Here is a 13,445-nt window from a genome sequence, read left to right as displayed (position 1 = left end):
TTTCCTTATTTCAGTTCCCCGATCCCTTGAGGATATGAGGAGTAGTCTTTCTCCACGCCAGTATCCCCCTTTGCATATCCTCCCTTTCCAACAGCTCCTTAACCTACCCCACATTCTCTATTAATTGCCATCATCCCACCTACGGTACAAATTTCTCCTCACGGTTGTAGGAGGCGCTTTTTCTGAAATCTAAGTAGATAAAGCCACAGCATTATCCCACATAGGAAAAAAAAAAAAAAAGAAATTAAAAAAAAAGAACATAATAGGCTAACCCTACAAAAATTACCTTTGATAAGACTCTGCAGTAATTTACCCAATTTTCCATTTGCCTTTATTTTTAATGATCTTTTCCTTCAAACTCTCCTCTAGTTCTCTGTCTGGTAACAGGGTTTTAGGTACTGAGAGGGGAGCCAGCTTCCAAGCAGAGTGCTGTTTTGATACCCCTGTGTCTTATCTCTGCTTCCCTGACTGCACTGGGAGCAGGAGACAAGGGGAGACCCTCATCCTGCCACAAGGGAAAGAACGAGAAAGTCGATTTGGGTAGAAGGAAGAGTGGGAGATCATGTCCTATGTTGATGTGGAAGAAAGAGAACAAGAGCCAGAAGGGCACCTTGTGGAAATAAATCTTATCTTGGAGCAGGGTAAAGGAAGGAATACCCAAAGGGGTGAAGATGTAGAAATTTTGTATGAATGGGATATGTGGAAAAAATAGGGGAGGCTTTGGGGAGCTTACAAGCCTGGGAGCTCTAATCCTGACTTCTCACAGACCCAGCAAGGTAGGTTCCCAATGTACACTGCACAAAGTCCATGCTGAGCCTGCACCAGCATCTTTTCTGTGGGGTGGAACCTTTCTCTGGGATAGATCAGAGATCTGACTGGCAGGGTAGTGAAAGAGGAAAGGCACCGCAGAGCCATGGCCTTCAAAATCTCACTTATCTTTTTACTTTTATCTCCACAGAAAAGTTCCTATTTTACCAGAACTTTAAAAAACTCATCCAGCCCCTTATTACCTGCTTTATTTTCCCCGAACCCTCCTTTGCACCATCACAAAACTGAAATGTCTCCACAAACAACGAGAACAAAATAAACATCCTCGACCCTCAGCTAAGCAGTGGCAAAATTCAGGTTTGCTCACAGTCAGGAAGCCCTGAGATGGCCCTGGAGAGAAATAAAAGAACAGTAAATTGTGGGGGATGAGGAAGAGTTATTTTTAAAAGACTGTTAACAGTGTTTGATATTCTGTAATCATAGCATTCTACAGCACCAAAAAAACCATAAAAGTTTGTTAAAATCCTCACTGCTGGACTTGGTATTTTCTATACCAGTTCCATCAGTAATCTAGAATGGAGATTATTTGGATTTTGTCATGCTGAGCGATCTAAGCTTTGCTTCTTCTGCTTTGCTTAGAGCTACTGCATGTAGTGCAGTTACAATGACTGATTTATAATTGTATGTCAGAGATAGCGTACAATATACCAAAAAAAAAAAAAAAAAAAAAGGTTAACATGCTAATCTTCTTGCATTCAAACAGAAACACCCCAGTGGAGCCAGTCACTGAGATAATGAAATTATAGCTCAACAGGAAGATCCTGAGAAAGCAGTGTAATGGTTTTAATAAACAAGGATTGCTGATGTTGGGGAGGGAGCCCTTCTAGAGGCTTAATTAATCAAAACAGCTAGGGAACACCTATGCAACCGCTATAAATATTCAAAGTAACTGTTCTTTATGCAAGTATTTTACTGAGGCAGGATATAACTTCCTAACTTAGCTGAGGCATGGCATAGAGCCTGCAGACTGTATACAATGTCCATATATTCTTAAAACCATAGATATGTTTTAAATTGTTTAATAACATTATTACTTTCTTGGTTGGCTAGAAAATGTCATTAGGAAAATAGAGTTTATCATCTAAAATGAGATGTTATTTGTATCATTTCCCTCTAAGTGGATTTACAGTAACAAAAGGTATCTGGAGGTTGCATGCCAGGGCACTTGTAATAGCTTGGGCAGTGTCTTGGATTGCATCCTCTCTTTCAAGTTTAATAAGTGACTGTTATATCCTATAGGAGGAAGGAGTCATTCAGGCAACTACCTGATCCGGAGCAGTATTTGTTCCATATACCCATGCACTCTCCACAAGAAACATATCGTTCTAACAACAGTTTCTATGACATCTAGGCATCAGGAGAACCAGCTGTTGAAGCTGATGGAAGTACACACTCTTCCTGATGAATTCCGGAACAATCCAAAGGAGAAGATGATGACAATTACCTTTGAGACACCTGCCTCTAAAATAGCACATGCCCATTTTAAACAGTCTGTAATCTCACCTTGAGTAACTGCCAGGCTTCATTTGGATCGTTCATGTTTAATATATTATTTAGAGCTCATGGTTTTAGTCCTGAAAGGAAGCAATTCAGATTGAAATTATCAATAGAGTGTGGAATTATACTGACAGGCAGTGGAAGTTAAGGTATTTCAAAAATATAATTCTCTGTGTGTCTCTCTGGCAATAAAAATGTTCAGAGAACATTAAGAAATAACAATTAAATTCTCGGAAATAAGAATTCTTAACTTGAGATGTCACGCTCTGGTTTCACTCCTTTCCTTGTTTTTAGGAGCACTGGAATACCTCACACCTCTGATTTTTGCCCATACCAAACTGGGAGAAACGGCCAAGGAAGAGAAGGTTAGGAGTCACAAGACATAAGGAAGCATCCTTTCACCTCTAGATACACCTCTAGAAGGTGGCTTGCTTAGTCTATCAAAACAAGAAGTTAATTAGAAACACAACTGGAATGATACAACAGGATAGGAAAAACTAGTTATAGCTAAAGAATAATGTTGGCAAGAGAACAGAATAATATAAATCCACCATGAATAAGTTGAGGCTAGAGACTGGAAGAAATGTTCTAACTCAAAATAGACTCTTGATGCCAGACATAACAGCAAAAACCTACCTGAATGTTAACTCTCACTGCAGCAGTCTTAACTGTAACACTGTAAAACAGTGGCCTGCTTCTCTTTTCACATTGTGAGGAATGCATCCTTACGTCCTTTACATTTTGATTTTGGAAGAGTTTTGACAATGATCATTTTACATTTTCCTGCAGACAAATGGGTCTGGAAACTTTCAGCCAAACTGGTGGAAGTTTCTCAAAGTAGAAGGTAATATCAGGAGCTCTCTGACATCCAGAAATATATCTGTTAATGGTGTTCACTATGTGTCATGATACATGGAATTGCCATTCATCTTAAACAGCAGGCAGATATTCAAGGAAACTACAATTTGCAGACACTGACAAGCTCTCATGCATGAGTTCCAGCTTCATTTCTTTTGCTTGCTGAGGACAACATACCAAAAGCAGACCCTGATAAATCAGCTGCATTAGTACAATCTTGAGGTGACAAAGGCATGGGCATGCATAATGAGATTTCTTTAGAGAAGAAGCAGGCAAACTTGCTGGTCAAGACTGGTCTAGCTGCTTCTCTTAGTCCAGCAAAATTATGATTGTTTTATAAAAATGCAGCCAAATGACATTTATCATTTAAACAGTCCTGCATTCTTTTCAGAATGGTGCTCATGCTACAACCTATGCAGTAATCTCTTTACATTGTATATTTAAGTTCTACAGAGAACAGAGAAAAATGTTCACTGACAAACGTCTTCTAATTTACCAGTTTTCTTAATGTACAGCAGCTTCTATAGCTTTTTTATTTTAGACAACGTATCTTTTCTTTTCAATCCAGCCAGCCTTCAGTGGCAGTGTGTATTTTTAGGAAGCTGTACAGCCATCTGGAAAGGTTTTATTTTTTTGTTATGTTTATCCTTTGCACTTTTCAGATTTCTGTCAACGTCCATGGTAACAGCTGCTATAATACTCCCCATCCTTGTGTGGTTTGAGAGCTGCACAGTCCAATGCGGTTTGCAGTCTAGACTTCAAGCAATCTCCAATTTGTAAGACCAATAGTTATTTTTTTTTTTACACTTTTGGAGACTATTATACAGGTATCATTTCTGTGTCCTTTGTGCTTGTGTTTTATTTCAAGGTTGGTTGATCAGAAGACGTTATGCAGTGGCTTTTCATGCACATGTACGTATATATGTTTTTCACTCATATATACATACGTATGTATATATATACACACACAAATTGTGAAAATGTTAAAGTTCTGAGTTGTTTTGCTTTCTGTCTTTCTACTGCTATCATTCACCTCACAAATGAGGTCATTTTCTTTGCTTGGAGAGCTGAAACTCTGAAGGGTGTTATAATTTAGGTACAGCTGTGTTCTGCATTTCATGAACTGAAATAGGAATAGCATGAATTACCCCATAGTAATTAAAAAGTGTGGTGTCACCTTTAGGTACAGGCATGATAACTAGATTTTATTTTTTTTTTTAAAGCAGCTGCATATGAAGGAAATATTTATTACAGTGAAGTCTCTTAATCCAAGGTTTTGGGAATGCACTGACTATTAAAAAGCGCAAGAAGCTACCAAATGGTTACAAAATATTTTGAAACAAGGTCCCTAAGTATTTCACATCATTACTGGAAGAAAAATGTCACAATAATTTGCTAGCTTGGGATTCAGGAGACTAATGGCATGTGATCTACATCCAGAGCTGATCTTACTTGCCCACCTTTTAGGGACCTTTGTCCCTAGGAGCATCAATAGCTCAGAGCAGAGTGTCCAAGTATTCACAGCCGAGCAAGCAACCACCTGAGAACCAGCAACAAATAACAAGGTGAGATGTGTGCCTGCAATTATGTCTCCTGAGGGCTTAGGTGTTTAGACTTAGATTTATCTCGTACATCCTTCAAGGCATGCAAGGTAGATGCTCAGTCTAACCTGGAAGCTGATGTTCCCTTTGTCATCACTGGAGAATATGCAGAAAGTGATTCATCCCACCTGGAGGCCTGAACAAGCATTCAGAGAAACTTCACTGGCAAAAATCTGTAGACCTGAAGAATTTACAGAGATTTTAATGACTTTGTATTTGGAAATCAAGTGTTTCATTCTAACCTGATAAAATTCAACTTTTGCAACTGCATCTGTGCACTGAGAAACTAAATCTCAGAGCCCTGTCTGTCCAGCAAGGATACTAAAGTGCCTTTCTACAACAAAGTTCAAGTGGAGAAGCAGATTTCTGCGAGTTACTCAGATGTTACAGCAATGTGCCGTACAAGTAACTAGGAGAGATACTTTACATCAAAGGAAACAGAGATTCTTCTTTGTATCTTGCCTTCCAGCTAGCCGCCTCTTCAATTCACCAGTGAGGATGTTATTATTCCTTTCCACACGTTAAACTGAAAAGCCAAACTGTGCCCACTCAATTTCTATGACCTTACTCTATTCCTGTATCACAATACTGTGACAGTGGCTCTTAAAAATATTAGCATGGATGCATTAGGCAAAAATTTCCTTAAAACATTTTACTTTCTGCAAACTTTGACCAGCCTTATGGAAAAAAAAAAAAAAAAAAGAGAGAGAGAGAGATTGAAATAAGACCTACGAATTGGTACCCAGTACAGCATGTTGAACTGTAGGCCCAGCAACGTCAGTATATCAAGGGAAATAGCTCTAGGGAGCTCTAAACATCACACAGTAGAGAGGAATTTTGTATAATGTGTATATATTTGACTGCCTGTCTTTCTATATTGTTATTGCTAAGTTCTTTGCTGTTTAACCTGTGTGGTACAGTACCTGTCAGTCTCTGTTGTACCTGAAAGTTTCTGCAAACAAACAACATTATGATAAATCTCTTGAGTGTCCCTGAGGCATTTTTTCTGCTGCAGGAAACCTGAGGTCACTGTGCAGTCAGTCCTGCAAATATCCCCCGACTATCAACTAAGAGGGCGCAAGTTTGGATGCTGTGACACTGGAATGCTTTAATAAAAACTCACAGTACAGAGCTTTGGGAATCAGCATCTTTAGCAAGTTTGTGAAGTCTTTTCATTTCTTCTAAGTATCAGGAAAAGAATTGTGTGTGTCAAACTGTCAGTGTGCAGAAGAAATAGTCCCTGAGCATACGCTGTTGGAGAACAGAGAAGTAGCATTTAGAGTCCTGCTTCTTCGTTGTGATCCACCGACAACTCTCGTGAAAGTACTCGCCTCCTCCAAGGCTGAAGCTAAAGGGAAATGAATGATCAGTCTGGATTAAACAGACAAATAAATAAAATTAAACACTGTTTATTCACTGACTGAGACTGGATGTCTCAATCGAAGGCATGGCAGCACCTAAAAATGAGATGCTGGGAGAGAAAAAACAATTATTTTCTACTTGCCATCAGCAATGTTCAGACACGTTTTGGAAAGCAGGGCCTCAATCCATCTAGCTGTTGTTCAGGAGGACCAATGTTTTCATAATATGAGTACCCTCTTCCTTCTCCTTCCTCTGTTTCAATGCTGCGCAGCCATCAGATGGTATGGAATATCCCTTTGGCCAGTTGAAATCAGCTGTCCTGGCAATGCCTCCCACCACACCTCTTTGCCCACCTACAGCCCAGTGGCTTTGAGGGAGGGAGGGAGTTTGCAAATGACAGCCTTGCTGCAGTGTCCAGAGTGCTCAGGAACAGCCAAAATATCAGACATCGAGATAAAAAAATATCAGCTATAGAATACAGAGAAGGAAAGCCAACTGTGTCCCAGCCAGACCCAGTGCAACACCTTAATGGCTCTGCTATGGACCAACTCCCTTTCTCCCCTCCATCCCACCCAAATCAAGATGGTTACTGGAAATCAGAACACTGTCTTGCAGATTAGTTTTCAAAATAATCTGGTGTCACAGAATTACCTTTCGTATTTTACAATTTGGGTACAATAGGTAGTGCTATATCCTATAGCATGTCATGTAAGAGAAAACGAATACGTTCTATTTACAAATCTTAACGATGACTCATAAAAACACCATTATCCCAGGTTTTATTTCCGAGACAAGCAATAAAGAAAACCTTAATCCATATAAACTATTCAGACAGATGTGCTGAGAAAATGTTGTAAGACTTGCAGAAAACACCTGGAAGGTTCAACAGACCTGAAGAAAGTCTTGCTTTTAGTTAAATCAGACCATGTAGAAACAGAAAGAGAAGACACTGCTTGTAACATCAGCAGGAGATCAACAGGATCCATATAAAAACATTCCCACTACTCTGGATGATTTGAAACAGACAGAAGACAAATCTGATGATCAATGAAGCATCATTCAGTCCATGCTTGCCAGTTTGCCCCACGTGAAATGTGAGATCTGTTTTGAAACTCTGACGTCCCCCTGAGTCTATCCGGAAAGATTTGCAACACACTATCACCCATTTCTCTGTGTGTCCTTGCCCCCCAGTTATTCCTCTCCAGGAAACAACCTGAGAAGCAACATAAGCCTACAGAAAATTCCAGTGTAAAGCCAACATTTTTATTATCTCTGCTGACAAAAATTCACGTAGAGGAATCCCTTAGATAAGTCCTCCCATTTTTCATGACTGCTCACCACACTTGATGCGTTTACACCAAACAAGGTGGCACGCATTCACATGCTGCAGAAAATCTAGAAATCCCTAAAATCTATTCCAAAACACCCATACTGTCCTTACAAACAGTATATATTCACAGTCACTCAGGAAGCTCAAACAGGCAACTGAAGATCTGGGTGCTTGCAACAACCCCCAGCCATCTTTGCTGCTACAAGAAGATGGCACAACCAAAAGCTCTGTAGTATGCTGTAACTCTCTGATACAGATTTGTGAACATCGTAAGCATCTCCAATTCTCCCTCTCTCTGCTACTGCATTACTCAAAGGTGTATGTATGTGCTTACTGTAGATGGGCTGTTCTCATTGACCAAAGGCTGCACTCTCAGCCAAGCACAACACAGCCCTTCACACCAGCCAGGCTCTTTGGTTCCAGAAATGCCTTGCATCCATTCAGCAAGAACAAACTCATTTACAAAGCACTCTGCCTAGTGTTGTTCACAACATCTCATGCCTAATAACAAGATTTATCTTGCTCTTTAGGATCCAGGAAGAAAAAAAGTATATATATTCATGCACACAAATGAAGCATATGCGTGTGCCTTTATAACTATAGATGTGAGCATACTTCATGCGTGAGTCATTTTGTTGTTTTGTATAGGAAATAAGAGCCTTCAACAGAAAATGGTGTCGTGCAGATTTCTGATACTTATTATCCCAAGTGAGATGATGAAGTTACTTTTCCACACAAAAGTGGGTGCAGTGAAAATTGTGTGCGACTTGCCAGCACATTTGTGTTTTGAAGGGTTATTGATGTGAATAGCAGGTGAAGTGTAAAGAAAAGGCTCCAGCTGTTTCTTGTTTTGAATTCTTCCTTGGTGTAAGCACTGAGAGTAAATACGGGAATAGGAAAAGTTAAACTCCTAAGTGTCCCAGTTACACTCAAAGAGAACAGAATTAAAACTCTTTTTTTGTTGATGTGCTACGCGGTTCTGCAACATTGATTTTATTCACACATAGTGCACAGCTGTTTATTGAGTCTGACCCTTGAGGGGATGCCAAAGAAACACTGGAAATGAAACCACTCAGAAAAAGACAGTTTTCCTTTCCTATTTACTTGATAGATGTTTCATATTAAAAAAAGATCAGAAAAAGAAGGAAGTATCTCTTATATAACAATGACTTGCAAATCAGTGTTTAAAATATTACCATAATTATATCAATACTTCTGATGTTTTCCTCATCTTATTCTCCTGAAGAGTCGCTTCCACTAAAAACGAACGTTGTGGAGAAGCTACCTTTGTTATTGTTCAGGAGACTGTAAAATAGAACTAACCAACACTGTCCTTTATTAGAACGATGTTGTAACCACACCAGCTCACTTTTTTTTTTACTGCCTTAAACACTACTATAACCAAGCTTAAATATGTCATTCCTATTCTGTTTGATAGTTTTGTCAGAGTAAGAAATATAAAATACATAATGGACTCAAATAGAGACTGAAATGCAGTGAGCACATTCAAATCCCTGCAGATCCAATTTTGCAGGCAAGGAAGATGACTGGGAAGTTGTTCAGTACTTTCAGCTGCAGACTTCTATAGACCCCCTCCTTACTTAAACTCTTATTCAGTCAAATGCTTCCATAATTGGGATATAAAAACTTAAAAACATGAGCCAGCATTTTGCAATTGAAACTTTTATTTTAACTAATAATAGTAAAGAAAATAAATGTACTTAACAAATGATGCCTTTATTCCCTTTCCACTTGCTCACCACCAGGCACCAATGCCAAGAGCTGCCAGGTAAAAGTGATTTCCATAGCCACCAATTCTGTCACACAATACATTAAAACAAAAGAAATTCTATCAATTTTAAGTGACAGACCTCTATACTTCAAGACTTTATGGATAAATCAGTCCTTTTCCGTTATTTTATATTACCACTGACTCAGCTCTAGTATGTGTGTCAAAATATTTGATTTTAAGTCTCTGAATAAGGCGAGAGGAGGGGTCTAGTAAATAGAGAAATGTTTTTCTCCTAAAGGTTAGTGGGATAAAATCATAAACTACTGCAAGGAAGCTACAGCAAAAACAGTGTTTGAACCTCCAGAAGGTTTAAAGAGCCAGGTCAAGGGGACTTGCTAGAACACAGAAACCAAGTTACAGCTGTCAAGAGCTGTCATGATAGTTCAAACTCAAAGTTACTTGAAGAAAGAGCCAGTGGAAGGTCTGAATGATGAAACGACTAAGAAAAGCGATTTACACACCTCTGAATTAAGAAACCTGAAAAAAGGCAAAATATTATTATTTTCCAACTGGACAGCCAGATGACCATTACATCAGTGCTGAAAGAAATGCAGATTTTAATTATTTTATAATTGCATATGCAGTTCAGAGTTAGTGAGAAATGTTTCTCAATGTGTTAACTTTCAGATTACTGCACCAAGACAAATGGGTACAGGTTTTTCTTCCTTTTTAAGTCATCTAAAGCTGGAGGTCAAATGTTTGGATAAAAGTAAGTCTATGCAAATTTGCCTTTTGTTGTATGTAGACTATCTTTTCCTATTATATTATTTCTGAGTTTTATTTTAAATTTATAATGCTCTTAATCTTCTCCTCTGTGATATCTACAGGAACAAGGACAATGGTGGAAACCTTCAGCCTGAATAGTTCAGCAGCTTAGGCCAGCACACGCATTCATCAAATGCAAATAATGTCCATGACAGTCTGTGTTACTCTGATTTATTTCCACAAATCTCAAAAGCTATATTTAAAAAAAATAATCTCAGTAAGTGGTTTAATATTTTGCTGCAATTAACGCTCTTCTTTGGCTTAAGCATACTGTCCAATCATTAAATAAGCTTACCAATCTCATTGCCCTTTACAGAATCTATTGAAAGTCTTTTCCTCTCAAATACACAGAAGAAAATAGGGCAAATTTAAAAACAAAGGAAAGAATAAGCCACTCACAGAATCACAGAATGGCAGGGGTTGGAAGGGACCTCAGAAGATCATCATGTCCAACCCCTCTGCCAAAGCAGGTACCCTACAATAGGCCTACAATAGGTGTACAGATGGGTCTTGAATATCTCCACAGGAGACTCCCTAACTCCTCTGTGCAGCCTGTTTCAGTGCTCCATCACCCTTACTGTAAAGAAGTTCTTCTGCACATCTGTACAGAACTTCCTATGCCCAAGTTTTAGTCCCTTTGCTGCGCACCACCAGGTAGAGTCTGGCCTCCCTCATCCATTTGCCTCCTGCCCCCCTCTAGATAATTATAAACATTAATAAAATGTTTTTAAATAAAATCTTCTTTTCCCCAGACTGAGCAGACCCAGGTCACTCAGCCTCTCCTCATATAGGAGATGCTCCAGGCCCTTTATCCTCTTTGTGGCCCTCCACTGGACTACTTGTAGGAGATCTCTGTGCTTTTTGAACTGGGCCTAGTACTGGACACACTAGTCTAAGTGTGCCCTCACCAGGGCAGAGCAGAGGGGGAAGACCACCTCCCTTGACCTGCTAGCCACATTCTTTTTAATGCAATCCAGGATCCCATTAGCTTTCTTGGCCACAAGGGCATACTGCTGGCTCATGGCCAACTTCTTGTCCACCAGAACCCCCAGATCCTTCTCCACAGAGCTCATCTCCAGCAGGTCATTCCCTAACCTGTACTGATGCATGCAGTTACTCCTCCCCAGATGCAAGACACTACACTTGCTCTTGTTAAACATTATCAAGTTCCTTCCTGCCCAGCTATTCAGTCTGTCCAGGTCTTGCTGAATGGCAGCACAGCCTTCAGGTGTCAATCACTTTTCCTAGCTTTGTATCATCAGCCAACTTCCTGAGGGTGGACTCTATCCCTTCATTCAGTCACTGATGAATATTAAACAAGACTCGACCCAGCACCAACCCCTGGGGAACACCACTAGTTACAAGCCTCCAACTATACTATGCGCCACTGATGACCATCCTCTGAGTTCTGCCAGTCTGCCAGTTCTTAATCCACCTCACCATCCACTCATTTATCCCACACTTTCTAAGTTTCATAAGCAGGATGTTGTGGTAGATGGTGTCAAATACCTTGCTGAAGTCAAGATACACAACATCCACTGCTCTCCTCCATCTATACAGCCAGTGATGACATCATAGAAGGCTACAAGGTTGGCCAAGTATGACTTCCCCTTGGTGAATCCACATTTACTACTCCTGGTAACATCCTTCCCTTCCAACTGCTTGGAGAGGGTATCCAGAACAAATTGTTCCATCACTTCTCCAGGGATAGAGGCGAGGCTCGCTGGCCTGTAGTCTCCAAGATCCTCCTTCTTGCCCTTCTTGAAGACTGCAGTGAAATTAGCTATCCTCCACTTTTAAGGCACTCATTTAAACATATGTTGAAAGGGACTCACAAAGGATCATCAGGTCCAACTCCAACATTTTTGGACCACCCAAAATTCAAACCCTATGCTTGAACTCCAGCAGTCTGGGGCCATGCCCACTGCTCTGGGGAGCCTGTTCCACTGCTCAACTATCCTTTCTGTAAAGAACTTTATCCTCATATCCAAACGTGAATTTCCCAATAGAAAAACATCACCCTGAAGAACTGTGGATTGCACAAGCATAGAAGATCTCTGAAAGCTAGTGTAGAAAAAGGGACGAACCCTATAGATGTGAGCACAAGTACATTCTCCTTGTTCTAACCATGCTGAATAATGTCTTATTGAGCAAGTGGCCCACCCTGTACACAGTCCCCTGGCTACAATCTGCCCATCTGTTCTGATTATCAATCAGAGAAGCTGATTGAGATTCACTTATTTTCATGATGTGACAGCTGTGAACAGAAATCCAAAACATGGATTGTATTTTGCTTTCACCACTGCTGAAACATACCACCCACTGCCTCACTGTGCCCACATCCGCTGTTTGGTCTCTATAAATGTTCACCAACCATCAATGAATACCAATGGGTGCCATGTTTTCCACGTGCAAGAATTCAGTGACACACTTTTCTTCATAAGCACCTCCATGTCAGGCACAATTCTGTCAGACTGCTGCTTAACTGCCATTTGTCACGGTGGTGGAACAGAATACTGGTGGGAAGGTTCAACCTCTACTGCCATACCACCAACATCCACCTCTAATGCAATGGGCCAACATAATAAAATAGGAAGCATTACTTTCAGAGCAGCCCTCATACTTCAACACAGGAAGAAATTAGATATGTCATAGTAGAGTTTCCAAGAAGATGGGAAAGTGCAGAGCAGAAGACATTTTCTGTAAGATCATGAACAGACAGTAAGAACCCCATTACAGCAATTATCTCTTTTCTTCCGGAGTATCTCCTCACATTCCACAAGTTTCTCTTCCTGTTTAAGCACTTAAGCAAATATTTGGCTTCTCCCCTGGCCCAAGTCAGATGACACTTGTCTTGCCTTGAGCCTTAAATCCACTTACTCTTTCTTTTTTTTCAAATGAGCAGTATTCAAAATTATCTTCTGTTGGGATGTGCCACAAGAAGAAACAGGGCCAGTATCCCTCCTTTGGAGCAAATACCTTCATGACAAAAAGATAGGAATCAACTATCCACACAGACCAAACACTGCAGACCAAAACAGCAGAAAACTGCTGTAATCCCTATAATGTACTTCTGCTCAACATCCTCATTCCTCACCTGCTTGCAGCTTTCCTCCTCTTTCACGTTACACTCTCCCACGCACTCATTTATCCCATATCCAGACAGACTTCTTTAATTGATCCAAATCAATTCATCCTCAGTTTTTCAGCTACCCTTCCACTGAAACTAAACAACCTGTTCTGCAGTTTCAGCTTTTCATTATCTTCATTCACTTACACTCAGCATCCACACTTATCATCCCTTACCAACTAACTAGTCCATGGCTCAAAAAAACAGTATTACTACTGATCAGAGAGAGCAGAGCAGTTTTAACCTCCTGCCCCATTACTGAAACTCCACGGCCAGATTAGT

General features: G+C 40.1%; 1 long non-coding RNA gene across 1 annotated transcript; it reads right to left on the bottom strand.

Moving 5' to 3' along the window:
- Window positions 1–446: 446 nt before the first annotated feature.
- On the bottom strand, window positions 447–11,811 carry LOC121110208. The gene is made up of 4 exons (XR_005858380.1): window positions 11,543–11,811; window positions 4,853–4,965; window positions 2,332–2,402; window positions 447–1,158 (listed from the first exon to the last, which is right to left on the bottom strand). It is a non-coding gene; the product is annotated as an uncharacterized LOC121110208 (long non-coding RNA).
- Between the last annotated feature and the right edge of the window lie 1,634 nt (window positions 11,812–13,445).

Source organism: Gallus gallus, chromosome 3 (genome assembly GCF_016699485.2).
Source record: "Gallus gallus isolate bGalGal1 chromosome 3, bGalGal1.mat.broiler.GRCg7b, whole genome shotgun sequence".
In the NCBI taxonomy this organism is placed as follows: Eukaryota; Metazoa; Chordata; class Aves; order Galliformes; family Phasianidae; genus Gallus; species Gallus gallus.
The sequence above is the reverse complement of the archived record's forward strand: the minus strand, read 5'-3'. Positions and strand labels throughout refer to the sequence as shown.